The sequence below is a fragment of the Panthera pardus genome, unplaced genomic scaffold, assembly GCF_024362965.1.
Source record: "Panthera pardus isolate Hobbes unplaced genomic scaffold, ASM2436296v1 HiC_scaffold_24, whole genome shotgun sequence".
Classification (NCBI taxonomy): domain Eukaryota; kingdom Metazoa; phylum Chordata; class Mammalia; order Carnivora; family Felidae; genus Panthera; species Panthera pardus.
The window spans coordinates 115,354,024-115,381,229 of NW_026526810.1; the positions used below are offsets into that span (position 1 = coordinate 115,354,024).

The 27,206-nt window shown below is 38.0% G+C and overlaps 1 protein-coding gene and 1 long non-coding RNA gene across 34 annotated transcripts in view; one reads left to right on the forward strand and one right to left on the reverse strand.

Moving 5' to 3' along the window:
* The window catches only part of NRXN3 (neurexin 3), a 1,570,655-nt gene that overhangs the window by 644,687 nt on the left and 898,762 nt on the right, over positions 1 to 27,206 (forward strand). The gene's annotated exons all lie outside the window — the stretch shown is intronic.
* Positions 1,582 to 20,432, reverse strand: LOC109253912 (uncharacterized). 2 transcript variants are annotated; one of them, XR_002074595.2, is made up of 5 exons: positions 20,371 to 20,432; positions 13,930 to 14,076; positions 11,091 to 11,287; positions 8,522 to 8,661; positions 1,582 to 1,934 (listed from the first exon to the last, which is right to left on the reverse strand). It is a non-coding gene; the product is annotated as an uncharacterized LOC109253912 (long non-coding RNA). The 2 variants fall into 2 exon arrangements; XR_008417278.1 differs by lacking the exon at positions 20,371 to 20,432 and adding an exon at positions 14,975 to 15,204.

The following is a 27,206-nucleotide window of genomic DNA, read 5'->3' on the forward strand; positions in this document are numbered from 1 at the left end:
AAGCACTTTGTCTTTTCTCAGAGAACCATTAGCTTTGTGTGGCTGTCTGGACGTGAGCATCAGAAGGTCTGGGGGGGGGGGGGTGGTGGGAGGAGGAAAGTCTAGTGAACTAGTGTGGAGGAATAGAAATGAGGTTCACTAGGGAAAGGCAAAATTATTTCTTCCCAGGAAGAGAAAGGAACGAAGCTGTGCATTTGAGTAGAAAGTTCATCCTGAAAATAGTGATTGACTTCATAGTGCAGGAAATTTTGGATATAAAGTGTGCTTTACAATTCTGATTACTCTTTCCCCTTTGTTCCCCACTATCAAAAATAATCATATTCTATAAATGTCAGTGGAATATGCTTAGAGTGAAGCTACATTTTTGGAGAACCAGGTGTCAGCTCTGTCAGATTTCTATGAATAGGCACATTTATATACACTTTTTCAAAGAAAGAAAGGTCACTCACCACCCTACTTGTAAAGCTGTCAGAGGATTTAGGAAAGAACTATGGTCAGCTGTCTTTTTACATGGGAAAGGAAATCTGGTTCTCAAGATATTTGGGGCATTGCAGTGAATAAGAGATATTAATATCCCCAGCCTCTCTGGCTAAAAGAATTTGAGACATTACCCACTGCTTAGCCCTACTGAAATATGAATTTACCATGCTGAATGTGGAGGGGGAAATGTGGGTTTTGGTTTGAATTACTGGTTTACTGTCCCCACACACACCCTTCCTTCTTGCTCTTGGATTCTTGCTAATTTGGCAAATAGGTATAAGATGGAGCATGTTCAGGTATTTTCTCCTGTCTGGAGACTAGGATGTTGGGTGCTTCATATTGTGGCATAGTTGGATGGATGGATGGATGGATGGATGGATGGATGGTTGGATGTATGGATGAAGGAATGTCACAAAGAAGCTTTTGAGCAAAGTAGATTTTCCAGGTTTCTGAGGGCTTCTTGTTCAGGTGCTAGATAGCCTTGGAAAGAAAGGAAAGCCTGCCCTCTGGTGGTCGCCTTACAGAAGCGCATCCACTAAGTCAGAAGCACATCCAATAAGTAGAGAAGGCAATGTCAACATTAGTTGGGTGGGTTTCAGAATAATTTGTGTATTCCAGATTACAAGTAGGTTATGGGAGCATCTTTCACCATAAAACATTTTAAAAATAAAGGGAAGAGTCTGTGAGGTATTAGAGTCATCTTTTGAAGCTGTTCAGCTGTTGAACTCTTGCTATAGGCCTACAGGGGCACTATCAGTTACTTTGTAGGTGAGATTGCGGTCAAACTGATAATCCAGATATTAAAGGTAATTATTTGGCAAGAGTGAGTAAGGTATTTGTTTCCATTGCCAAAAGGAAGTTGGAGAAGAGAGACTTCTTTGCTGACAAGTAGCTGGGAGGAGTCCCTGCAGGTGGTGACATTAAGCCAGCGGTTGAAGGGTGGGTAGGATTAGAATAAGTGAGGGAAATGGAGATGAATGTTCTTATTTTACAGGCCAAGGGAGTAGGAATGGCTTTGTTCTTGAAGTCAGTAGCAAGACAGAGTAGAGAGTGATAAATAATAACATGCAGGGAAAACTTGGAAAATGAATAAGAAATGAATTACATAAATAAGTGGTTTAATATAAATTGAATCAATGGGACATTTTCAGTATTCATCATGAAGCTAGAAAGTGTAGCCTCTGGACTTTAGGGGTGAGTCTAGGTTCAAATTCAGGTCTGACACTTGTGTGAGTCCTTAGGCAAATTATATAGTCTCTCTGTGCCCATTTTCCCCCATCTGTTAAACTCAGATAAGAATAGAATGTATCTTTAGACTGAGAGATATGCAAACATTGTCTAGATCCAACATGTAGAAGTTGAGTACAGGGAAAGTCTCAGTTGTCCTGAAGCTGCCTTTCATGCTGATGGTGAGTTTCCAGCTGCTTGTTGTGCATAATCAAAAGCTGAAGGACCTGTTGGCAGAGAAATTATAGAGATTTATAAATCAGATGGGTGATTAGATGAGGCAGTACCCAGAGGCCCTCCAACCTAGAGATTTTGTCATTAAAAAGAAAAAAAAAAAAATCCATGATGACCCTCAGAAACCTAACTGAGATGTGCGGATAGTAATGACACAAGTTTACATTTTATGTTAAAAAACCATGCTTAAATTTGGTTCAAAATGTTCTGTTCTATGTAAAAAAAAAACACCGTCACTTTAATTAATGCAGCCTATAATTGAAACAACTATCTCAAGCTGTTCCTCTCCAGTGCGTCAAGGGAAAGAGTGGAATTGGGGGATAGGGGGTGGAGAGAGGCAGAGGGTCTTCAGCCAATATGTCAGCTCTTCGAAGTTGCTCTGAGAAAACTGAACAAAGATCTCATCCTGAGTGTGAAAGGGGGCGAAGGCTTCAGGGAACACAGACTTTAAGTGCATTTCGCCCCATTCTAATTATTTGAGAAGCAAAGGGTGGGGAAGAAATGTTGACAGCAGAGGTTTAGGGGAGAACAGGCACAATGATGCCCTGTAGCATAGCACTGTATTTTTTATGTGCCACATGTGGAGAAGGGAGGTAAGAACTTGGAGCTCAGAAAGGTTTAAAAGGCAAAATGTAATGACTTCCCTTTAATTAACTCAAACAATGTGTGGCAGGTTACATTAACGTGCCTGTAGCTAAGACAGAGGTGGTAGGCCACCGCTGAGACCTTGGAGAGAGAGGGACTCCTGTTTTTCCAGAACAGAAAGGGCCTAGAAACCTTGTAGACTAATTTTAAAGGTGAGAGGACAAGCCTAGTACGGTTATAAAACCCAGCCAAGGCTATGTAGTCTCTCAGTGACAAAGCTAGGCTAATACCTCGGGTGTTTACCCGTTTAGTATTCTCTCCAAGACACTGTGTATGATGAAGTCTCTAGTGATTTCAAGTTACCCCAGAGGGTCAAACTAACCATAGTACATTTGCATACAGATTAAGATTTGGTGTATTCTCTTAACAAAAGTTAATAAAGAAAGGTAAACATTAGGTATCACCTGTATCCATTTCAGTCAAGCTTTTCTTTTAAAAGTTGCTTCAGAACTGGGACGCCTGGGTGGCTCAGTCAGTTGGGAGTCCCACTTTGGCTCAGGTTACGATCTCATGGTTTGTGGGTTTGAGCCCTGTGTTGGGCTCTGTGCTGGCAGCTCAGAGCCTGGAACCTGATTCGGATTCTTTGTCTCCCTCTCTCTGCCCCTCCCCTGCTCACTGTCTGTCTGTCTCTTTTTCCCTCTCCCTCCTTCTCTCTCTCTCTCTCTCTCTCTCTCTCTCTCTCTCTCAGAAATAAACATTAGAAAAAAATTTAAAAAATTAAGGTTGCTTTGGGATGTTATTAATACCAGTGGCTGTTTCCATGTAGCTGTTTTAATTAAAGTGTTATATGTTCTTTTATAAATAAAGTGATGAAAATTTCTGATTATAGCCCTGTGGGAGACTGAGCAGGGAAGCCATCAGAATTGCAGGTGGAGGAGGTCACATTTAAGTCATGTGACCAATGCTATCACTGCCATATAGAATGTGCTACAATTGCAGCTTCCGATTTTTCAGGGGTGAACAAACCTTATATAAAAAGGCAGCTACACATTAAAGTTAAAAAATCACATAAAATATTTCAGGAGAGAATGAGAGGAAGTGAAGAAAACTAAAATTCTTCTCCTATTTTACTTATTCAAGGAAATGAGTTTTGTGAACAATTTCCAGAAAAGTTACTAAGAAACAGTAGATTTTGCTTTACAAGTTGACCATTCTTCAAGGTTTTGTATTTATTCTCTTTTTGAGCCGAGACATAAAAAACTAGACAGAGACCCTTTTAAAAAAACCTTTTGTTAACTTGATGAGTGGGAGAAATAGGAAGTAGAAAATCTTTTAGAAATTATTGGGGACTGGGGCAGTGTAATAAATGGTGTTCCCTACTAAGTTCATTATCAGTTGAGAAAAACACATGAGTTAAATGGATGGCGATCAGGATTTGTCTTCCATTTGGTGATGTACTGGTAAATTGTTTAACATTTTGGGAAGAAGGAAGATGATTTTTAGTGTTTATGGATTTCTGTGAGGTAAATACTCCCACCTTGGTCAAATTCTCACTGCCAATGTGATGCCATTGAATTTGGAGCTGGGCAGAGATCCACGCATTTGCCTGTTGTAAGGTAGTACAGTCTTCAGACACCAGTGCTTGAGTCCATCACTTATAAAAGGCTGTGTTATAGAGCCTAAGCAGCCTTAGACCCAAGCATTCTTGTTAATGGTGCACTTTAGAATTAGACAAAGTTAAAACACAGTTCCTTCTTTGGGGACCTGCCCTTACAAACTTCCAAGAAGGATCAAAGCAGAGAGTGTGCTTTCTGTAGGTGTGTTGGCGTCACTGAGAGTTTGTCTCCCAGATTCTACCAGTCGTCTCAGTCAACAATCTGAATCAAGTTGGGGAGAGAGGCCAGGAGTGTTACTCGGATGGGAGGTCTCTCTAAATGGAAGGAAACAAGGGAAATGGGGAACAAATGTTAGCCCTTAGCAAAATCACAACTCAGAATGTTCCTTCGAAAACTGTACAGGATTAGTATCAACAAGAAGATTGGAGGCAGATTTTACTTTAAATCTCTTACCATTTTGGTGTACAGATATCAATTATAAAATCATCTTTGAGGCTGGGAAGTGGCCAGAAATTTGGTTATCAGGAAAAAAAATAGAAGTTTTTGGGTGATATTTAAACATGGGTAGAGTAATAAACCCCAATTTCTTATTTTGTAAGAAGATACTGAAGGACAGATTCCTGTTTTATATGTTGAAATTAAATTATATTCCAGCTGGGTGCAGCTGAAAGAAACAGGGCAGGCACAGGAACTCGAACAACTTCATTGCCTCAGAGAAGATGATGGACTATTATAGTGAATATATGAAATGGTATCTGGCAAAAGCAGAGTATTTGATCATCTTACCTCTTTGTAGTTGATGTTCAAAGTCTCTGCGCTCAGATTTATACCTCTTTGCTTACACATTCATCATTGTTAATATGCCAATACTCTGAGAAAGTAAGCCTGGAATTGAATGCATGAGTCCGTTTCTTCCTAGTGGAGGAGAGTTTATTATCCTTGTTGCCGTTGTATCATTATTTAACATGTGACGTTTCTATAATTAACAATGGTTATAAATTAGCTTGCTCTTCTAACAGTGTGGGCCTAAATGCCCATACTGATAGTTTATCTTTGAGTGCAGAAATTCTGATTATAAGTCAAGTGTCTGAAAGCACTTTTGTTGTTATCATCATACTGGAAGAGAAATCTTTGGTTCCATAAGAACCCACCTTCTCATTCTGTTGTCTGTGACATTGTAGAGACCTGAATCTTGGGTTCATATGTGTCTGGTTTCCTTTGTTATAACATCTGGCCTGTTGTGGTGATTAAAATCTGAGATTCTGAAGTCAAATGGAGGTGAAGTTTATAGTTCTGGCTCTGCCATTTTACAGAGAAGTGACCTAATCCGTTCAGACCTGAGCGTTTTTCAGATTTAAATGGGCATGAAGAGGTGTCTGGGTGGCTCAGTTGGTTGAGCATCTGGCTCTTGATTTCAACTCAGGTCATGATCCCAGGGTCATGGGATTGAACCCAATGTCAGGCCCTGCACTGATCATGGAGTCTGCTTAAGATTTTGTCTCTCCCTCTGCCACCTCCCTCTCTAAAATAAAAGTAAAATAAAATGGAAATGAAAACACATCTATTTCATAGGGCACTAGTGAAGAATAAATGGTATAGTGTATATAATGCAGTTTGTAAAGGGCCAAGTGTATGGTGACTGATCAACATTTGTTGGCAATTATAACAGTCGTCATTTTTTAAAGTGTTATGTTATAAAACACGTGTAACTTTAACACACACCTTCTATGAGTCCATGTCTGAGGACTGACTCATTCTCTGGAATTTTGGCAATATGTATTTCCCAGAGTAACTCCTACTAATGAGACAGGCAGTTTGTCTTTCCAGCCTACAGCTTCTCAGGTTCACATCTGTTTCTTTGCTTTGTCGCTACCCTGACTTCTACCCTTCCCTCTTGTCTCCCTAGAACCCAAGGTCCTCATTTATTACCTGTTGTTCCCCATATAAAAGTCTGATGTAGGAAAATAGTATAATAAGCTGTTTCATAATAAACAATTCATTATTAGTATTCTTAAGGCATTGCAGCAGTGATACAGTCTAAGAGTGTAATTTCAGCATTTAGGCTGCAGGTGAGAAAGGTATTTGTTTAGCAGCAGATTCCTTTTGATGCTTCTGAAATCATAGTCCGATTTGTAGCTGTCTACAGTCTACAGTCCATATGGCGGCCTTTAATTATACCTGTTGCAATAATCCACTTAGCCAAGGTCAAACATCCTCTGATTACGTGTTCTGTTGTTATTTCCTAGTTGTCATATATCCTTGGCAGCTGTCATCAGCCAAATTTGGCCTTTCTAATTTTTAGTGGCACTCATCCTGTCCTGAGTTTCCATAACACATGCTTTAGCCTTGTCGAACATGCTTCGCTTCCACTGGGTTAGTCATCATTTCTTGGACCTTATTCTACTGTAGGTAGTTTCTGCAAGTGATTTTAGCTCTCTTTCCTAGCTTTACTTTTCATCATTTCACGAAACTCTCTGCAACATGTCAATTAATCAACAAAAACATCTGCTAGCTTCTTCCCCAGGATGGGCTGCATTTCAATGGGAGGTGGATTTAGTCCAATTCAATCTAACAGTTATGTTTGGAATGCCAACAATGAATAAATTAAATTAACCTTTTTTGAGCACCTACAGTGTTAGAGTCCTTTGCTTGCTTATTTGATTATATACATTAGCTCATTTAATCCTCTCAACAACACTGTGAGATATGCAGTCCTCCTCTTGTTCTTTTCAGATGAAGTCATTGAGACTCACAGGTTAGATATTCTGTTCAGCACTTACAACTAGTAAGTGGTAGAGCTAAGAATTAAACTAAAAGCTCCCTGGCTCGGAAGTCCCTCAAGAAGAGTAGATGGAGCGATGCAAGGGGGAAAGTATAGTGGAGGTTCTTGAGGCTGGACAAACAGAATCAAAATCTTAGGCAGTACGCTTTCCGAAGATTCTGAGTTAGTTTCTCCTACTCAGACTTTTTATTTTGGATGGCTTGGGATTTTGTGGATAGGAGGTAGAATGCTATGAAAAGAACGTAAACTTGTGAAGAAAGTTTTCTGTAAGTACACCAGAAAACTAGCTTACAGGTAGACTCCCTTGGTGGTAAAGAGTATATACCCTGGATCCATTTCCTTCTCCTTGAAGTGGATGGGACATCCGTCTACAGAAGGCTTGTGACAGGCCAGTGGTGCTGATAAAGTCTGAGCTGAGGAAGTGGGAGAGCAGATGTCAATGACAGGGCAGCCTTTGACCATGGCCCTAATGCCTGTCTAGGGGATTAAAACTTTAGTGACCATTTTCAACATTCCATGTGTACCTGGAGCTCTGACAATGAGGTATTTCCCTGGGTTGGGAATACAGATAGTGAGTAAAGGGGCAGGGGCAGTAGGTGGTAAGGAATATGTGTGGGGGTGGTGTTTCAGCCTGGTTGGCTAGATGTTGGAATCACATTCTACCTTCACCAGAGCAACTGAGGCCCTTCTGAAGAGAAAGGCAGAGATAGAAGTTGTCTGGGGGGTGGGAATCTCGACGTTTCCCTTTATTAGGTCATTTACAATCTTGAGACCAGTAGGACTTCAGTGAAACTAATAGAGTACATGGTCATCTTCATCTGGGGTGTATAAATGCTTCCATTCCTTGAGAATTCTACTCTCTATCATTATGACATTTGATCTTTGAATTTCATATCTGGTTTTGCATACATTTAAATTCTTGATTGACTCAGGTCTCTGGAGGACTTCTTTTGTTGTTGTTAGCTTCTGATTGAGCCTTTATTCTCCTCCACATGACTCCTTAGCCAGTGCATTTGAAATGTTTGTTCTGAGGGGAAAGTTAAAGTCAAATATGTGAGCTTATTTTCTCCCTATTAAGTAAGGTCTTCAAAGTTTGTAGTTCCAAGTATTCAGTGTTTCATGTCTTTGGTGCTCTTTTAGAAATGTGTATATTTTTCTACATTTTTCAAAAGCATGAATGATCCAGAAGATCAAATCTGGCTTATATAAGTCTGTAAAGTGTAAAGGAAACCCAAAAGCTGATAATAATGTGCTGCCATCTCTTCCATTCATAATGTGGCTCTGTAGACTTTCCATTTTGATGAAGCATAGGGAGCCCACAGTTTACCTACATCTACCTGATAGAAGCCCTGTGTGGTTGAGCTCCTCTAGCTAGGTTGAGGTCGTTGACAGAAAGAAGACAATGGAATACTTCTCACTTGATCTCCCCACACACACTTTATAGCACTTCTCTGCCTACCACTTTATTTGTTGATATTAGTACTTACCCCAAAACAAAATCATAAGCTTATTTGGGGACTGTGGTCTTGTCTTATCTATGTTATCTCCCAAAGTATATGGATATAGCGTCAGCACCCAATCATTATTCAGTAAATACCTGTTTACCACTGCTTTCCTTTTCCACATACTTTGGTCGGTAAACTGTGGACAGAGTGAAGAAGATACAGGGTCACTTCGGACATGTTTCCTTTTCTCACTCTGGCCCCCTACCATCATCAGTTAAGTAACCCATTTGTCCTGAAAGAGACAGGAAAGATTCTCTGAGAAGCAGGTGCCATTGAAAATCATACATGAATATTAAGATCCTAAAATTCAGGGGGGGAAAATATCTTAAAATTCAGACTTTCTGATAGGAAAGAATGTGTGTACTTAGTATCTTTCTCTTTGAAAGTACGATCCAGTTGGATGCTCAGGAGTAATATGCTCTTCCTAGTTCTGAGATTAAAATCTCAGGGCCAAGCGATATGATTAGTAAAGCATTTAACATTTATTAACTGTTTTATGTATAAAGTATTTTATGTGTAAATGTTTTATGTGCAAAATATTGCACTGTTTTACATGCATTGTCACATTTAATTCTCATTAAAACTATTCATTAGCTATTTTGTGGGTATCGCTATTATCCCCATTATACACATGAGGAATGAAAGATATCAGGTAACTTGCCAGTGCCCCCTAGCTGTTAAATGGTGGAGTCAAGATTCAAATTCACACTTAACTTCTACTCTATACATCTGTTACCTTCCATAACCCTTAACTTGAGGAAAAACTATCTCCCATGTACTAACTGCCATATATTTGGTAGTTGAGGCAAGTAGATATTTTTCCTAACCACAATCTTCTAGTATTTTGTTGGGATAAATTTTAGAGTTTGGAGCTTCTGTCCACCACCTACACACTAATCTCTTAGAATTGTCACTTTGGGTTATGACAATTATGACACCTGTCTTTTCATGAGAGAAGTGGAATTGGGTCATAACATCATCACTGTTAGCATTTTCTGAATTGTTATGTGGATGACTTTGTTCTAGGTGATCATGATGTATGTGTGTTGTGTATATTTTCAGGTATTATCTTGTCACTAGTTCCTACTCATTTGCATAAGTTCCTACAAAGCTAATGCAGAATTGAGAGTTATATTAACTGTAATTATAAATGGGAATTATAACTCAGATAGAAAGTGTGAGTTATATTGTATGGAATATAACTTTCACCAGTTACTTTATAGGTTATATGGAATCACAGAAGCACAGGCTTCGTTATTGTGACTTGATTTTCATAAACCAAACAGATTTATGCCAGGAATTCTGAAACCTTATACTCTTTATATTTGTTGCCTTATGTATCACTAAATACTGATGAATATTTAAGCATTAGAATTTTTGGTCTTAACTGAATGAAGCTTTCAAAGGTTTTGTTTTTTCTTTCTTGGAATCATGCTGAATCTTCTTGAAGAACAAACAGATTTCATGCCTTCTTAAAGTTTGCTGTGAGTTGTTTTGATAACATTAACATAAGCATCAAAATAACACAAACTTAGAAAACAGATGCAGTGACTTACCATTTCTCAGAAGCCTTTCTTATGTCATGCTTATGTTGTAAGTAGAAGAGTATGATCTTGTGTTGTCATAAAGAAACAATCTGAGTGTTCTTTGTGTGTGTGCATGTGTGTGTCTAGCCTTAAGGAAGCAGTCTTTGAATTTAATTCTGTTTCAAACATGCACTTTTTAAAAAAATTTAATTTATTTTTTTAATTTACATCCAAGTTAGCATATAGTGCAACAATGATTTCAGGAGTAGATTCCTTAATGCCCCTTACCCTTTTAGCCCATCCGCTCTCCCACAACCTCTCCAGCAACCCTCTGTTTGTTCTCCATATTTAAGAGTTTCTAATGTTTTGTCCCCCTCCCTGTTTTTATGATATTTTTGCTTCCCTTCCCTTATGTCCATCTGTTTTGTATCTTAAAGTCCTCATATGAGTGAAGTCATATGACATTTATCTTTCTCTGACTAATTTCACCTAGCATAATGCCCTCTAGTTCCATCCACGTAGTTGCAAATGGCAAGATTTCATCCTTTTTGATTACCGAGTAATACTCCATTGTATGTATATACCACATCTTTTTTTTTTAGTTCTTTTTTTTTTATTAATATATGAAATTTATTGTCAAATTGGTTTCCATACAACACCCAGTGCTCATCCCAAAAGGTGCCCTCCTCAATACCCATCACCCACCCTCCCCTCCCTCCCACCCCCCATCAACCCTCAGTTTGTTCTCAGTTTTTAACAGTCTCTTATGCTTTGGCTCTCTCCCACTCTAACCTCTTTTTTTTTTTTTTTTCCCTTCCCCTCCCCCATGGGTTTCTGTTAAGTTTCTCAGGATCCACATAAGAGTGAAACCATATGGTATCTGTCTTTTCTGTATGGCTTATTTCACTTAGCATCACACTCTCCAGTTCCATCCACGTTGCTACAAAAGGCCATATTTCATTCTTTCTCATTGCCACGTAGTATTCCATTATATACCACATCTTCTTTATCCATTCATCCATCAATGGACATTTGGGCTCTTTCCATACTTTGGCTATTGTTGATAGTGCTGCTATAAACATTGGGGTGCATGTGTCCCCTCAAAACCGCATACCTATATCCCTTGGATAAATACCTCATAGTGCAGCTGCTGGGTTGTAGGATAGTTCTATTTCAAACGTGCACTTTCAAACACGTACTTACAGCCTGTCATCCGTAAAACCTAGTATTATGTTTTTCTCATGAATAACAAGTGTCTCACTGAGACTTCCTCTTAATTCAACCAGCTTTCCATCTCCTCATTTCTTCTAGGTGCTAGACTTGTTTTTCAGTCTGTAAAGCCAATATAGGGTAGGTTTATTTGATAAATATTTTTTGAGAGACACTCTTATAGGCATCGAAGATACTTAAGTGAAGAAAACAGGTAAGTCCTTTTTTCCAGGCAAACTAAAGTTTGCACTCTAGCTGAAACAATAAACAAGTTAAAGCCATTAAATGGATAGTTTAAGTTAGTGATGAACACCATGAGGAAAATAAAACAGAGCAATGTGATAGCGGGATGGGGTGGGAATAATATTTTATATTATCTACTTAAGGAGACACTCTAGTTGGTGACATTTAACTTAAATCTGAATGAGAAGTAGACAGACATGAGAATATATGTAAGAGGATTGATTAAAGCTGAGGTATACACACCAAAAGCACACTTAGTGAGGTATGAACAAGTTTGGCAAATGTGAAGAATAGATTGGCCAGAGAAGTTTAGAGAATGGGTATTTGCAGATGAAGATTTATTAGTGATAAAAGCTTTGTGAATGTCCACATAGTTTTAAGGAACCAGTTAATTTAGCTTAAGGTCAGTAAAATGTTCTATACCAACAGTACATCCCTAGGGGATTCTTTAGAATTGTAGAACTTGGATAAATGATAGATTATCAAGCATGACAATTAACTTCTCTTGTATGTTTGACTTGATTTGTTCTTTAATCTGTACTTATATAATCTTATTGATTTTAGAGAATGGTTACCTGTTTAATACTTCATCTGTTCATCAACCATTTACCAATGTCCTACCATATGCCAAATAGAGTCTTAGGTTTTGCATATACAAAGATGAATAAGACTTTCCCTGTTATGAAAGCCTATGCAAAAATGGATGTAACATAGGATTCTGAGCATATATTTACTGAGAAATACATTTTTTCAACAAATACAAATAAGACAAGCAGCTGGAGAAAATAATGGAATTGGTCAGTATAGATGGCCCTTGCTGATATGTAGGTAGTTAAAATATAATTTTGCAGGCCTAAAACACCTTTGACATCTGCTTATAAAACTGGATTAAGGTGTATATGATCTCTGTTATGGTGGAGAAGTTTATAAATTTGAATTCACGAACATCACTGTTAATGCACCTCTCTGGATAATAATACACTTGTGATTTGTATAAAGGGCCCCAAACCAAAGTTGAACTCCTGACCAAAATGCAAGATGATGAAGCGTTTTACTTGGCTCATCAGATCTGTTAAAACCATGGGCATCCCCATGGGTCTCCAAGTCAGTCTAGAAGACAGTGTCTTCCAGTCTGACAAGGAAAGTAACTGATTACCTGAATTTATATGAACTAATTCTGGTTTAAAACAGGTTATGTCTTCATAATAGCCAAAGAAGGTTTCAGAAAGAAAACAAAGTCTGGGTTAGTCTGAGATTTTGAAGTTAGAAGTCTGTACTTAAAATGTTATCAGCTTAGCCCCCAAATAACTATCCAAGGGGCTGAACATCTTCTGGTGATTCAACACCGTTAGTCTCTTTGTTTGACCTGCTACTATCTACTAGCTTTGTTCACCCATACTATTTGCTCTGATTAATTTAATGATCTCAGCAACCATATATGGCAGATTATTATCCTGACTCCTGCTCGTCCTACCTTTTAAACTAGTATATTCAAGTCATGTTTAACCACATATCAATTAAACTTCATACCCAGAGCCTCCTGCAAAAGTACCTTGGCTCATAAGTCTCCTGAAACAACGTGATAATTGATTTTACCTTCAATTATGATGTAATTTAAAAAAATTAAGTCCATAAAAATATAGGTTTAAACAATTACCTTTAAATCATTAATTCATTTAATCATTTATAAAAATTGAAAAAATAAGCATGGTCTTTCTCCTTTTCCTCTTTTCCCATATCCTTCTCCTTGTACCACTACTGTTCCTCTCCTCCTCTGTTTCCCCTTTGTTTTTTCTTCTCCTTTTTCTGTTTTATTCTCACCATCATCATCATCATAAATGCAATGTGTAAGAATATTTTAACTGATGGAATATTTATATAAAATGTGAATCTTGGTAAAGTGTATGTTGTCAAATAACTTTAAGATAGTTCGGATTTAGTTGAAAATAGAAAAAAACATAAACATAAGTGGTTTCCTGTGGGTATCCTTGAATTTGGTAAATTAACTTAATTATTATCATAATAAGATGGACACCTGCCATTACTAAATACCTCTAGCCTCTTTTAGGAAGCTCTCTTCCTTGCTAATAGGAAGACTCATCATACATTTAGAGTTCGGTTGATGTTGTCAGTCAATGATAAGGACAGGGTTTTACACGGTATCCCACCTATACATCATTCTGTAATTTCATCCATTGTAATTTAAGAAGAATGACATAACCAGAGTGATTAAGAATCTGAGCTTTTGCATCAAACAGTCCAATTACTGTTTAAGATCTAACAACCCCTAGCCTTGGATGAATAAATAAAATAAACCTTGAGTAAATCTTCAGTTTATGAATCTATGGTTTGTTTTTTTTTTTTCACTTATAAACTTGAACTAATAGAACATACTCAAACTGAAGATTGCTATCAGGGTTATATGAGGTAGTATATACTTTAAGTTTAGTAAGAAACTTACATCTAGAAGGCATTAAATGAAAGTGAATTATCACCATCATCATCATCAATCATTAACTTACCGTTTCTGTGCTTTATTTGATCTTAAACTATATGGAAAATTTAAAGTCCTCTGTTCCTTATGAGTATTTGACATTTGGTGAGAGCAAGTTGGTAGCAGTTCCATACAGGGCACCGGTTTAATGTTGCAACTTAAAATGTTGTGAGCTCTGGGGAGAGACAGGAAGGTAGTGGTTACTGATTCATGAAAAACCATTTTTAACTCTCAATCAGCCAGTTGATTACAATTGATCTGTTGTCCGTGCCATCATTGTGACATTTGGAATATATTAGACTACTATTTCTCTTAATATGGCTGTTAAAATTCAGTAGGCAGATAATGTGATATTGACATAATGAGCAAAATAATGATTGATAGTGAAGTTGTAAAAGTAAGAAGGTTCAATGTGTTTGAAAGTCACAGAACTTTGAAAAGCGTAAGAGATAAGGAATACTGATGAATAAGATGTGACAGCCTGACACAGGCTATGCATAGAGAAATGAACCACTTTAGTAAGTCATTTTTAAAGAATACAGCCTCTAGAAATGTAAATATGGCTCATAAAAGTAACTTTTTAATTTAAATATCTATCAAAGTATCTATTGGAAGCAAACTAGATTTATACTTTATGATTTTCTCAAAATCATTCTTTCTTAACAAAAACTCCAGTAAATTAGTTTCAGTTTAAAGTATATTAAAGTGGATACTTCTAAAATTGGGTTCTTTGAAATTAAACAAAAGGGATTTAAGTTTTTCCCAGGAACTGCTATAGATGTCACTTTATAATAAGGCAGGTAAGACAGTCAATACACAGAGGTTTTATTTTATGGACAGAACTAACATTGATTCATTCAGTGAGAGATGTCAATTAGAACAGTACTTCTTAGGCTATGGGGAAATTTCAGATCCCTTAAACTAGAGCATTATAGTGTTATATTATCAAATATGTTACCATTGTGACGTCCATAATGACCCTTGCTCTTTAATGAGAGTGCATAATGTCAGAATCAGGGAGGCGAAAAAGCCAAATGGCAACTAATTTATCACCAGTTTTATAGTCAAATTACCAAAAGATTGGAACTAATCGGGTCTGTTTTTCAAAATGAGTAATGGCATTTCAGAGCCTCTCTGGTTATACAGATGTTTAGATTGTGGATGTCCTAAGAATTCTAAGTCTGTGCTGGCTTTAAAGTTGAGATTCAGTTGTTCTTGTGTGTCCAGGGTAGTATAACTCCAAAGGGGAAGGTGTTCTGGGGAAAGAAAAGGGAGAAAAAAATCATTTTTCATCATCACAGTGAAAAAGTCATCGCACTGAAAAAGTGCCAACAAACCCTAAATAATTTTGTGTTGATTATGCTAAATTAGAATCATGATAGCTATAATCATTTGATCCCTGAGGCATTAATGAAAATTCAGCATTATTTTGTGTAGAATATGTATCATTACCCTTGAGCTTAGAAATGATTATTAGTATGTCTGATTAAATCTGGAAGCAGTGACACAAGCTATCTTTAACCCGCTAATGACAGGGCCATATTGTAATTTTATGATGAATGAACACAGTTTAGCATTTTTAGCACTTGGCGGGGAACATAAGAAGTCTACATTCATTTTCTTGATTAGACTGCAAAATAGTACAGAGCTCATAAGGAATGCTGCTTAATGAAATAGTGTTCTTGCTGATTGATTAACCTATCATACCTTCTAGAACCCACAGGACTGGTTATCCTTATATGATTAAAGATATTAAGCGATGTTCTAGACATCACAAATTCCTAGATGCAGGAGTATAAAAACAAATAATACAGTCATACCACTTCACAAGCATACATGGCCTTTATTTTTTCAAGTGCTTTCACATGTACTAAGGTTTTATTATTACCACAGTAACTGTTGGAGTGACTTAGACTTTTCACCACTTGTTTTACAAGTAATAAAACCAAAGCCCAATATGGTTTAGGTAAATACCTAAAGGTCCCGAAAATTGTCAGAAAGTCCTGGAACACAAATGTCTTTGCTCCAAATGTAGTATATTTTTGGCCTCTGTAGAAAATGGATTTTTCTTCCTTATTTTATGATTTTGGACAAATTGTTATCACTATCTTGAATTCTCTCTTTTTAAAAAAAAAATATTCTGTATTCATAGACAGTGTTAGAGATTCTTATTGATCAAAGGGCCACAGTCCTGATTTTATTTTTAGTGCTAGGCAAAACTGTTTATAAATTTCCCCAGGCAATTTAGGACAAGTTCCGATCCCAGCCCGGCATCTGAGGCTTAGTAGTAGCTTGACCAATTGTACTTTCTTTTCTTCTCATTCTCAGCCGGATGCTGAGACCGCTGCCGGTGGTCTAAAGAAGGAAGTTTTCAGAATCTTAGTTGACCTGAAAACTATGTTGATGGCCTACATGATTTTATCATTAAAACTCTGTACACAGGCAAGTCCTTAACAGAACATAAAAATTAGTGAAAGTACAGCCAAGCCCTGTTGCAAAATGCATGGCTAGAGGGAGTTAGCACTTGTACGAGCACTTGTACTTGAAACACAGCTTTGCAAGGAAGGGCATCCCCATACTCCATTAGCATCACAATGGCATTTGGTTGAATAGCTTGATTGAGGGCAATCAGAGCCAAAGATCTAGTTACAGGAGTCCCACAGGTCCTGCTTTGGCACATAACAGATGAGATTCTTTGGGGAAGATGAAGGGAGAAAGGAATCATTGTGACACACTGAAATGGTAAAATGAATGTGGAGGAGGGGTCGATGGTAGTGCCTAGGGTTCTGGAACTAGGTGGGAGGCAGGGGAAGCACTGTGAAAACATTTGAACACTAAATAAAGCCAGAAACCTGGCACTTCTCTCTTCCTCTCAGGTATCCAGTCGGTTACCAGGTGATTTGCCAGTTTACTTCTTTTTCTTTTTTTTAAATTTTTTTTAACGTTTTTTATTTATTTTTGAGACAGAGAGAGACAGAGCATGAATGGGGGAGGATCAGAGAGAGAGGGAGACACAGAATCTGAAACAGGATCCAGGCTCTGAGCTGTCAGCACAGAGCCTGACTCGGGGCTCGAACTCACGGACCGCGAGATTGTGACCTGAGCCGAAGTCGGCCGCTTAACCGACTGAGCCACCCAGGCGCCCCTGCCAGTTTACTTCTAATCATTTCCCTGCTCTATGTACTTCTTACTCATCACTGACCTACATGGAGTTCTCATCATCTCTAAAATAGGCTGGCTTGTTGGTGCTCACATTTGCAGGCATATCACCCTCCAAACCATCAACCAGACTATTTAGAACCTTACATTTTCGCACATGTCCCCTAAGCTTTGAGGTCTTCTGTTGTTCACAGGATAACATCTAAACCATGATTCTCTGCAGTGTGGACTCTCCCCACCTCTAAGTGTCCTCTCCTGATAGTGTTTATGCTGTGGAATTGTCACTTCAAGAACATTACTCTCTGTTTGGTGCCTTCATGCCTTTTCCTCTTTTTTGTACCATCTCTGATAGGATAAATTCTGTATACATCATTTGATTTCCCTGTCTCCTGTGTTGTTGACGTATTTTCCCATCTCAGATCTCCACTGGGTCAGGTGCACTTCCCTGATTTTAGAACACCATTGCATACTGTATCTTATTTATCCTGTGTTCCCACTAAGCACAATGGTTGGCATGTAATAGTTGCTCAACAAATGTTGGTTGATCTGATCACAGGAATAACATGAATAAATAGATAGTTGCTAGGGCAACGAGTGTAGAAGTGACAAGGAGGTATAAAATCAAATGGCATAGTATATTAGTTTTCTGTTGCTGAGCAACAAATTGTCACAAATTTAGTGGCTTAAAACAATATTCATTCATTATCTCAGGTTTCTGAGATAGGTCACAAGTCCAAGTAAGCTTGCTTAGGTTTTCTGCTCATGGTCTCACTTTGATTTTAAGGCTGAAATCAAGGTATTCATTGGACTTAATTTACATCTGGAAGTTAATGATGTAATTTACATCTGGAGGTTAATCTGCTTTAAAGCTTTCTCAAGCTGTTGGCATAATTTATTCCTTGTTGCTGTAGTATTCATGGTGGCTTGCTTCTTCAAGGCCTTCAGTGAAGAGAGGGTGTGTCTATTGCTTCAAGTCTTTGCCTACAAGGAAGGCTTAAGCCCTCTTAAAAAGGGCTAGCTTGCTTAGGTCAGGTCCAAGCAGGATATTTTTTCTTTCCATTAGCTCACAGTCTTTAGTTAGGGATTTTAATTATTACCTGCAAAATCCTTTTGCCTTTACCAAATACCATAACATAATAATGGTAATGGTATTACTTTGCCACAAAGTGGGTACTGTCTAAAAGCAAGTGCAGTTCTGACTTCACTCCATGGGGTAGGAGGGGATTACTCCAGGGCATACATACCAGGGCCAAGATCTGAGGCCCTATCTCAGTATTCTGCCTGTTGCATAAACAATTTAGAACGGATTGAAAAATAGATTTGCATGGGTAGGTGGAGGAGCATGAGGCTGGAAGGAAGGGTAAAGACGATGTGAGGAAGTGTCTCATGTGGTTTTCTAAGAAATGTATACCTTGTCATGTAGGGAGGAATAACGGGGATTAAGAAAGATTAAAGTTTCTAGCATAACTTTTTCAGTACTGGAAATAAGAAAGACTTGGAAAATAGGAGGGGGAAGAAGCTGGAAACAGGGACAGTAAGTTAGGAGTATTTAGATGGCACTGAAACGTGGAGAAGGTTTAAGAATTGACAGGACTTAATTGCTGATTGATTCCACCGAGGGTAAAGAGGTATTCAGAGTTTCTAACTAGGACCACTGGAGTGAACCAAAAAATGGAGTAGGTTTTGAGTGTTCTTGAGTAACGCTGAAGTGGTAACTGCTTTTGATGTAGATGGTGAATCTCTTCTGTTCTCATTCTTGCCCTCTCTCTTACTTGTCTTACCTTATTCCAGAAAGGACCTTGGCTTAGCATTAGAATACTGCTGTAGACATACCAGTTTGCAATGACTTGGCAAAATGCCTTTAGGGAGAAATGTTTATTTTCAACTAGCTGGTGAAGTAGACAGAGTCATGTTTTTTGAAGTTATCTGAATCCATGAGGTTGGCAACAGTTGAGAAAGACAGTGATCTAGCTTTCAGTTCAGAATTCTGATTTCGATCCATTATCTGCCGGCTCAGGCTGTTTTAAATCTAGGCCATTTGTGTGTGAGACACAATTAAATAAAGAAACAAACGCACAATGTTGGAACACAGGCAGACAAAAGGATCTTTTATTTTTCTCTCCACATCTGTAAGTAAATTCTGGGCATCCTTTGCAATCTATCAACTAATGCCACTATAAGTTAATGTCTCCTTTATCTTATGTTTCTACCCTTAGATGGGGGGGAGGGGAAGATGATCATCTTTTCTTAAATAATCATGTGATGTAAAATTCACAGTCTTCCTGTTCATGTGTTTTATCTTCAAAATATTTGTCTTTCTTATGTCTAATGAAAATCTCCTTTGGTAAATATAAGCCTTTAGTTTAGAGATTAAAATTTTTGAGGTTTTAAAATGTTTTGCTTTGCCCATTTTAAAATTTGTGATATTATTTCATTCAATAAGAATCGTGTGGATTGATTTATGCCCTTTGAATATTTAGTATTACGGAAGTGTCTCAGTCAACAAGACTCCCCTAAATGGAATTGAGGAATTTTGGAAATTGAAAGTCCAATCTTCCTCTCCATTAGAAATTTTGGTGTGGATTTATGGACATCTAGTCTCTATTTAATCCAGTGATATGTTCCTCTACTTATCTTATCAGGCTTTTTCATTGTTAAGTTTGGTCTTAAAAGGAAAAACTGGGGGCACCTGGGTGGCTCAGTCAGTTGAGCATCCGACTTTGGCTCAGGTCATGATCTTATAGTTTCTGAGTTCAAGCCCCGTGTTGGGCTCTGTGCTGTCAGCTTAGAGCCTGGAGCCTGCTTCGGATTCTGTCTCCCTTTCTCTCTGTCCCTCCCCACTTGCCCTCTGTCTCTTTCTCTCTCTCGAATATACATAAACATTAAAATTTTTTTAAAAAATTTAAAAAAGGAAAAACTGTATTCTCTACAATATTTCTGATACTAGATGTGTGGGGTTTTCCACACCAAGCAATTCTCCAATTCTTGATGGGCCCTGACTGGGTGTCATATAATTTAACTCAATTCTGACACTAACTGCCTAGAGTTGATGCAGACCCTACAGGTAAAGGACTCAGTCCCACAAGATCACTCCCCTCTTCAGATGCTAGTTGCAAGTCCAAATTTGTCATCTGCACTTCTGACCAACTGACTATAAATCAGGGGTTTCCACAACCCTCTCTTCATCTATAATGGCTTATGGAACTCAGGGAAACACATTTACTGATTTATTATAAAGGATATAATAAAGGATACAGATGAACAGCTAGATGAAAGGTACATGGGGCAAGGTAATAGAGCAATTCCATACCCTATCCAGATGAACCACCATCCCAGCATGCTGGTTTGTTCACCAGCCTGGAAGCTCTCCAGAGTCCTTGCTTAGAGTTTTTAGGGAGGTTCTGTTACTTAGGCACAATTGGTTAAATCATTCGCCATTGGTGATAGGCTCAGAGGTCTGGAGGGGAGGGGCTGAAAGTTCTAACCTTCCTTAGGGAGTCAACTTGTTAGCATAAAGTCAGGTTGAAAGGGGTTTGTTATAAACAACAAAAGGTGTTCTCTCACCCCTTCCCTCAGGGAATTATAAGAGATCAAAGATCAAATATATACTTTTGGTATATAGTTCAAAGATCTATATACTTTGGTTCAAAGATCAAACATATACTTTTTATTATATTATAATATCACAGGTCTGTTCTCTATGTTAAGCTGAAAGCTGTCTCTACAAAAGCTACTTCTGTTTACTTATAATCTGTTGACTATCTCACCCAAGGTACAGAGTAGTGGGTGGGTTCCACTAAATCTCCACTGTCTTTTTTTCAATTAAATTTTTGTATTTCTTTTACCAAGTTATCACACAAATATATGAAAACATCCCTGCAAAGTTTATAATGAAAATAATAAGGTGAAGAAATATCGATCTGATCCTTCTCCACCTCAATCCAGAGATACCACCTTCAACTCTTAATTGTTTTCATTTTACTGTCATATTTCTAAATTATGCACTTACAGTACAATTTTTTTGTATAAGTTTCATGACATTTTATATATTAGTGCCCATTTTAGACATTTTGTTATTTTCTAAACATCCTCAATTTTATCTTGTAGTCCTTCTATTGAATGAATCTCTGCTAACAAATATACATAAATAAATGGATATTTTTATTTCCTAAGAGCTTTGTGTTTTATTTTTTCCTTTTAATAGCATTTAGTTTGTGGTTCTTAATAGAAGTTATCTCTGTTAGCATCTTAAGAATGAGATTTTTTAAATTGTTTTTCTGTTCCTTGCACTGTGTCTTTTTTTAATTATTCCTTTTTTTTTTCTTTTCTATTTATCTTAGTCCCTGGCTCTCATGGTTCTCTTAGAGGTTATCTTACAATTTCTGGCAAATTGTGGCCATTTGTTTTCACCCAATGATAAAAAGTCTAACACATTAGTTAGAAGCTGTATAATTATGGGTTGTTTTTTTTTTTTAATCAGTTAATGAAATTTACTACAGCATAAATAGGTAGGGAACTAGCCACTTTATCAAGGGATTACCCTTCCAAAATGTCATTGCCTGTGGATCTTTTCTCTCAAGTCATTTGGTTTGTCCAATAATTCAGTTTCTTAGATATAACTCGGTTTCTCTGTGGTTGAATGTTTTGTTTCTATAGGTGGGTGAGCAGTGCTTGAGATCAGAGGAGGAAAGGGGCTTAGGATAGGTGGATTGTTCTCAGGGGTCAGTGTACGAGTTTACATGTAATCCTCCCATTTTCGTTATGACTCCACACCCCTGCCAAGGCCTGAGCCTGGGTCCTAAAATCCAAAGCTCTCCTCAGTTGTATTCTCTGAGTGCATGCATTTCCTTGCTGTAATAGAGAGGGTATCTGTAGGGCTATTTGATCCTTGTATAGGCTTCCAACCAGTACTCTTGTTTTCAGTCGTACCTCTCATCCCTGCTTTCAGAAATATGTGATGCCTCCAATTCTGTATCTTTTTAGGGTTCTTTTGCAAAATAACCTTGTTTACTGTTGGCTTCTTCCTCTGCAGCTTCTTGAGTTTCAAGTTTTTATGTTATTCCTCTTCATCAAATCTTCCATTTGCCACCACTCTCCTATCCCACACCCCTACCCCCAAACTCCATACCAACCCTCACTGTAGATATACCACATCTGGTCCCATTTTCCCATCTTTACCTTCCCCTAGAATCACATCCACTTTTGAGCCTGATCTGTTCAGTTGGCAGAATACCTGCCTTGACTCTGGACCACATCCTTATTTCCATTTTTCCTGTTTGTTCCATGCTGCTGCTCACTCTCCAGCTATCCATTTACTGTCAGGGGCATGTTCCCAAACTGATTTGGCGTGGGTCAAGTATGGGGCTCTAAATCAGGAGCCTGGGCTTGATGGAAGAAAATGCCAGAAGTCATTGATGAGTGGCTTGATTCAAGGGAATGATATAAGAAAAGTCACCTTGTGGAAAAACTAGCTGCCTGATAGTCTGTCACACTAGAGTGCCAGGGCCAAGAATGAGAATCCACAAATGACACCGTGAGACATACTTCAGAGAGCAGAGACTTGAGCATTGGAGCAGGGAGATGGGTCATGGAGAAATCCCTGAGCTGCATGAACATCCTTAAGGAGTTTTGAAGAGGGTAGGGAGTTCCCTGGGCATCTGTTGAGAACAGGAAGCAAGAGTTGAGAATGCTACACCAGCTTGGCTAAGTTGTTTTGCTGAAGAGTTTAAGTCAGAAGCCAATTGAGATATCTGTCATTACTGACAAACTTTAAAAGGTTCTAGAACTGGCAAAACAAGTAGGCCTGAGCTAAGTTAAAAGACAGAGCGTGACCAGCTGGGACAGGAACACAGCAAACTTGCTAATTAGTCTGGAGGAAGCCAATTGCCCACATTTTTATGGACTGCTAATTGCTAAAGTAGCAGCTTGCTCTAAAGACAAAAATAACAGCATGATAGTTTCTTGAATATAGTATAAAATGGCCTTTAGGATATAGGCTACATCAACTTTAAATATACTCCATAGTTCTTAAACTTAAAACATACACTGCTATTAATAAAGACACATTTTGGAAGTCAGTTATTCATTTTTTCTTAGACTATAAAATGAGAAATTATAGAATATATATGACTCTAGTTTGGGAAGTTGTGCTAAGGATTTTATTTTAAAGATACATTTCTCCACTTGGGTACCATTTCTCAGCCCATTTTAAAACATTTCCCAATAAAAGAACAAAATAAATAATTTTAAATGTGCTTTATTCTAAATACTGTGAGGTTTTTCCTAAAACACTGTCTTTCAACCCAGTTATATTTGTGAAAAGAGAATGTGCTTAAAACCTCTACTTTTTGCAACATTGAGGGCGTTCAGTAAGTATCTTTAGAAAGAAAGAAAGAATGAGTAAGTGAGCAGGTGCATAAGGGTTTGTGTGCATTAGAATGGTAGAATTGCATATTTTATAGAGCAGTAGAGAACAACTAGTCCCCTTCCATTATTTTATGGATGAGGCAACTGAGGTAGAGAAGAGAAGTAGGGATACTGCTCCAGCGTCTCATAGTTGGCTAGTTGGCAGCACTAGGCTTGGACCCCGTTTCTTAAGCCAATCAGTCCAGCACTCTTTGCATTCTAAGCTAATATTCATTCCTTTTGCTTAAGAGAAGAATGAATTACTTTTGCAGGGTTGATTCTGACCCAAATCACATTAAATCAGCAAAGCCTGGCTTTGTTAAAGGCTCAGATGTCAAATGACAAAAGCAAAACATCTTTTAAAACAAAAACAAAGCCAAAGTAATCGGTGTGTTTGGTTTTATCATGGAGTGGAGTCTTCAAAGGCAAAGAGGGGGAAAATTTAAAACCTCGGTGCCATGGACTTAATTTGAAAGTGTGAATGTCAGGCTGGATATAAAGGAGGTAAGCTAGCCCTGAGGAACTATAACTACATAAAGGAAGAAAGCAGATTTCCTTTTCCAGTGAATCAATACAAGTTAATGTATCTACAGACTTATTAATCTCTTGCATTGGTAGATGAAATCCCCTAATTAGATTGACAACATATTTGGATATTGCATAGTGATTACATATGGCAGAACAAATTTGTTGAAGATGGAAATAAGTAGATGACTATTTAGACACAGCAATACCCCTAATGGCTTAGATGCCAGGTAACATTTCTTCACGTGTAGAATTTATTAAGAAGTGGCTGTGAATTGCTCATCTTCTTAATTAAAGGTTTGGTTGCATTACCAAAATGTTGTTAATAATGGTAGTCACTTAACAAATGTGTGACTCGGCCTGAGTTATTAATTATTCTGAGCCAAGTGTTTCTCATTTGTACAGATAGGTTTATAATGGCACCTACCACATGGGGTTGTTTGTAGATTAAAAGAGAATATGCACATAAGGATTTGCATAGTGCATTCCACATAAAAAGCACTCAATAAATGTTAGCTATTATTATTGTTGTCAGCCACTCCAGGGGAGCTATATTGTAAGAAACCATACTTTCATTGCTGCTGCACTGAACTTCAGTAAATCATTGTTTTCTCACTGGCCTACTATACAATTTGTGGATATTTCTACCTCAAGATCCTCCCCAAGAGGACAATGCGATGTAGCTGAAAGATCTCTCTTCACTTGGAATTCAGAATATTTGGTTCAAATCCAAAGTTTGCAAGTACAGTTTGTGTTGTCTATCCTAGAACTCCTAGAAGGAGAGATTCATTCATTTGATAACTTTCTGGATTGAACAAACTTATATCTTAAATTTTCTTAAGTTATTTAATGGTCTCTAAAGTTGAGGCAATCGGGGCACCTGGGTGGCTCAGTCAGTTAAGCATCCAACTTCAGCTCAGATCATGATCTCATAGTTCTGGGGTTTGAGCCCCATGTAGGGCTCCGTGCTGACAGCTCAGAACCTGGAGCCTGCTTCAGATTTTGAGTTTCCCTCGCTCTCTGCCCCTCCCCCACTCAATGCTGTCTGTCTGTCTCCCACAAAAAATGAATAAACATTAACAAATTTTTTAAATTGAGGCAATCATACCTATCCCTGTGGAATGCTTTGAGGATCAGATGAAGGTAAATAGTGAAAGTGCTCATTTGCAAACTCCATGGTGTTGAATGAGTATTGGTAATTGATATTCTTTGAAGGCTTAAATTTAGTTACTCCTTCAAGGTCCAGGTGTAAAAGCCACTTCTTCTCTGAAGTCTTTCCTGAGTTCCCCAAACTCCAGACAAATGTCAGCTGTCCTTCATGGTCACTTCCATTACATTTCAGCTGGTCTTCTTTAGTACTCAAAGAATGTGCTTCCTTGTAGGGCAGTACTTTATATTTCATTCCTGCTACTGCACCTTCAGAAGAAAGCATCCATGCCTAATTGCCCTCATTGTCACCTATAATGCGTAATACAGTATCTTGTTTATAGTAAGTGCTCAACAAATGTTTGACTAACCAATGAATAAGCTTTTATTATCCCATATGTAATGCTAAGTCCTATGAGCTATAGGGAAATAATAGAAGCAAGTGAAGACTTAATTACAATTTTCTCTCTTCAACAGGAGGATCAAATCCTTTAGGATTTGAAATTAATTAGAAATTAACTCACCCTTCCTTCATTATGTTATTCAATAAATAAATGTATGTTCATCATGTTCCAGGTGCCAGGTACTGTGGTGGGCACTAGGAATTCAGTCTAATAACAAAACAGTTCCATTCCTCAGAGCTTGCAGCTTATAAATAATAAGTAATAGTAAGGAAATAATACCAAAACTTGCCTTGTCAGAATAAACATTTAGACCTTTCTTTGTTAAGAAAGGTCAGTAAAGAATTCTTAACCGCTTCTCCTATCCATTATTAATTCCTAAATTTGGTCATTGCTCACCAGTGAGATTAAATTCAGCTACTGAGAATAGGTCCAGCAAATCATTTTTTCTGGTTAGAAAGAAAAAGAAAAAAAATCTTCCATAGCTGCTGGGTGGGATTTGCTTTGAATTATTTTTCATAATCACAAGTAATTGGGCACGTCTCATTCAGTTAAAAATAAACATATAAAAATACATTGATCTCCTTTCCCTGATAATGGGTTTTGAAAACCATAGCTATGTCACTTAAACTTACTTTTCTTCACTTATTAAAAAGTCCAGAGGGCACAAGTAACCTTCAGAGAATATTTCCACATAACAAGACAAAATGATTTAATAAAATTCCTGGATGTACGTTTTAATTGAAGAATCATAAGCAATTCTACACAGACATGGAGCCAGCCAATATGATACAAAAGGAATTTCTCAGTTATTGTACTGTCTGGTGGGTAATTTGAGTGAAAGGAAAACTTTCTTTAGTCATACAAGCCAAGACTAGTTTGTTGTTGCCTCTGAAGCAGCGGAAGCCACTAGAATGTTACATTTTAAAGATGAGGGATATATCTTCTTAAAGTAGCTCAATTTTCCACGTTGCTTACTCACCCCTCAACCCACACCCCTACTACCTACACCACCTCTAGACTTCTGTTTTCTTATGGCTGTGGGGGCTTACAGTCAAAGAAAATGAGGCTTAGAGTATCTGTGTGCCAATTTTTTCCACGCTGAGTCAAAGAATTCATAGATGGAAAACACCCAAACTGATTTCCCTTTTGCATTTATTGGTCAGAGTCCTGGTAGGGAAACTGGTGACACACTCAAACAGGGTAATATGATGAGAGTTGACCTATTTACAATGATGTGGGCAGGGCAGGTCTGTGGGCAGGGCAGCCAATAAGGTATGACAAAGCACCCTTTCAGCTGTTACCTCCCTTAGGCCTGAAAGGGGCAGGGGTGGGGGGGAACAGTTACTAGAACCAAGAGAGAGTGAGCTAGGGCTGTACATAGGGGAGGACTTCCTAGCAGAATCTGCAAACTTCATAAGAGAAATGCTAGGTGCCACCGACCTGGATACTGGATGAGAGGAAAACGGGTATTAATACCTCCGTCTCACGTTTTTCACTCCCGGCTTCTTGTCAGTGCCTCATATTTGATGCAACCCAGAATGATGAGCATCTCAGAGAGCAGGGTAGGGTGCAGAGTGAATCTAGAGGGTCAAACAGAATATCAATTCTACTTTTCATGTCATAGGGATGTGCATTTATCACGTGTATGGTGCATGTTGTCACAAGC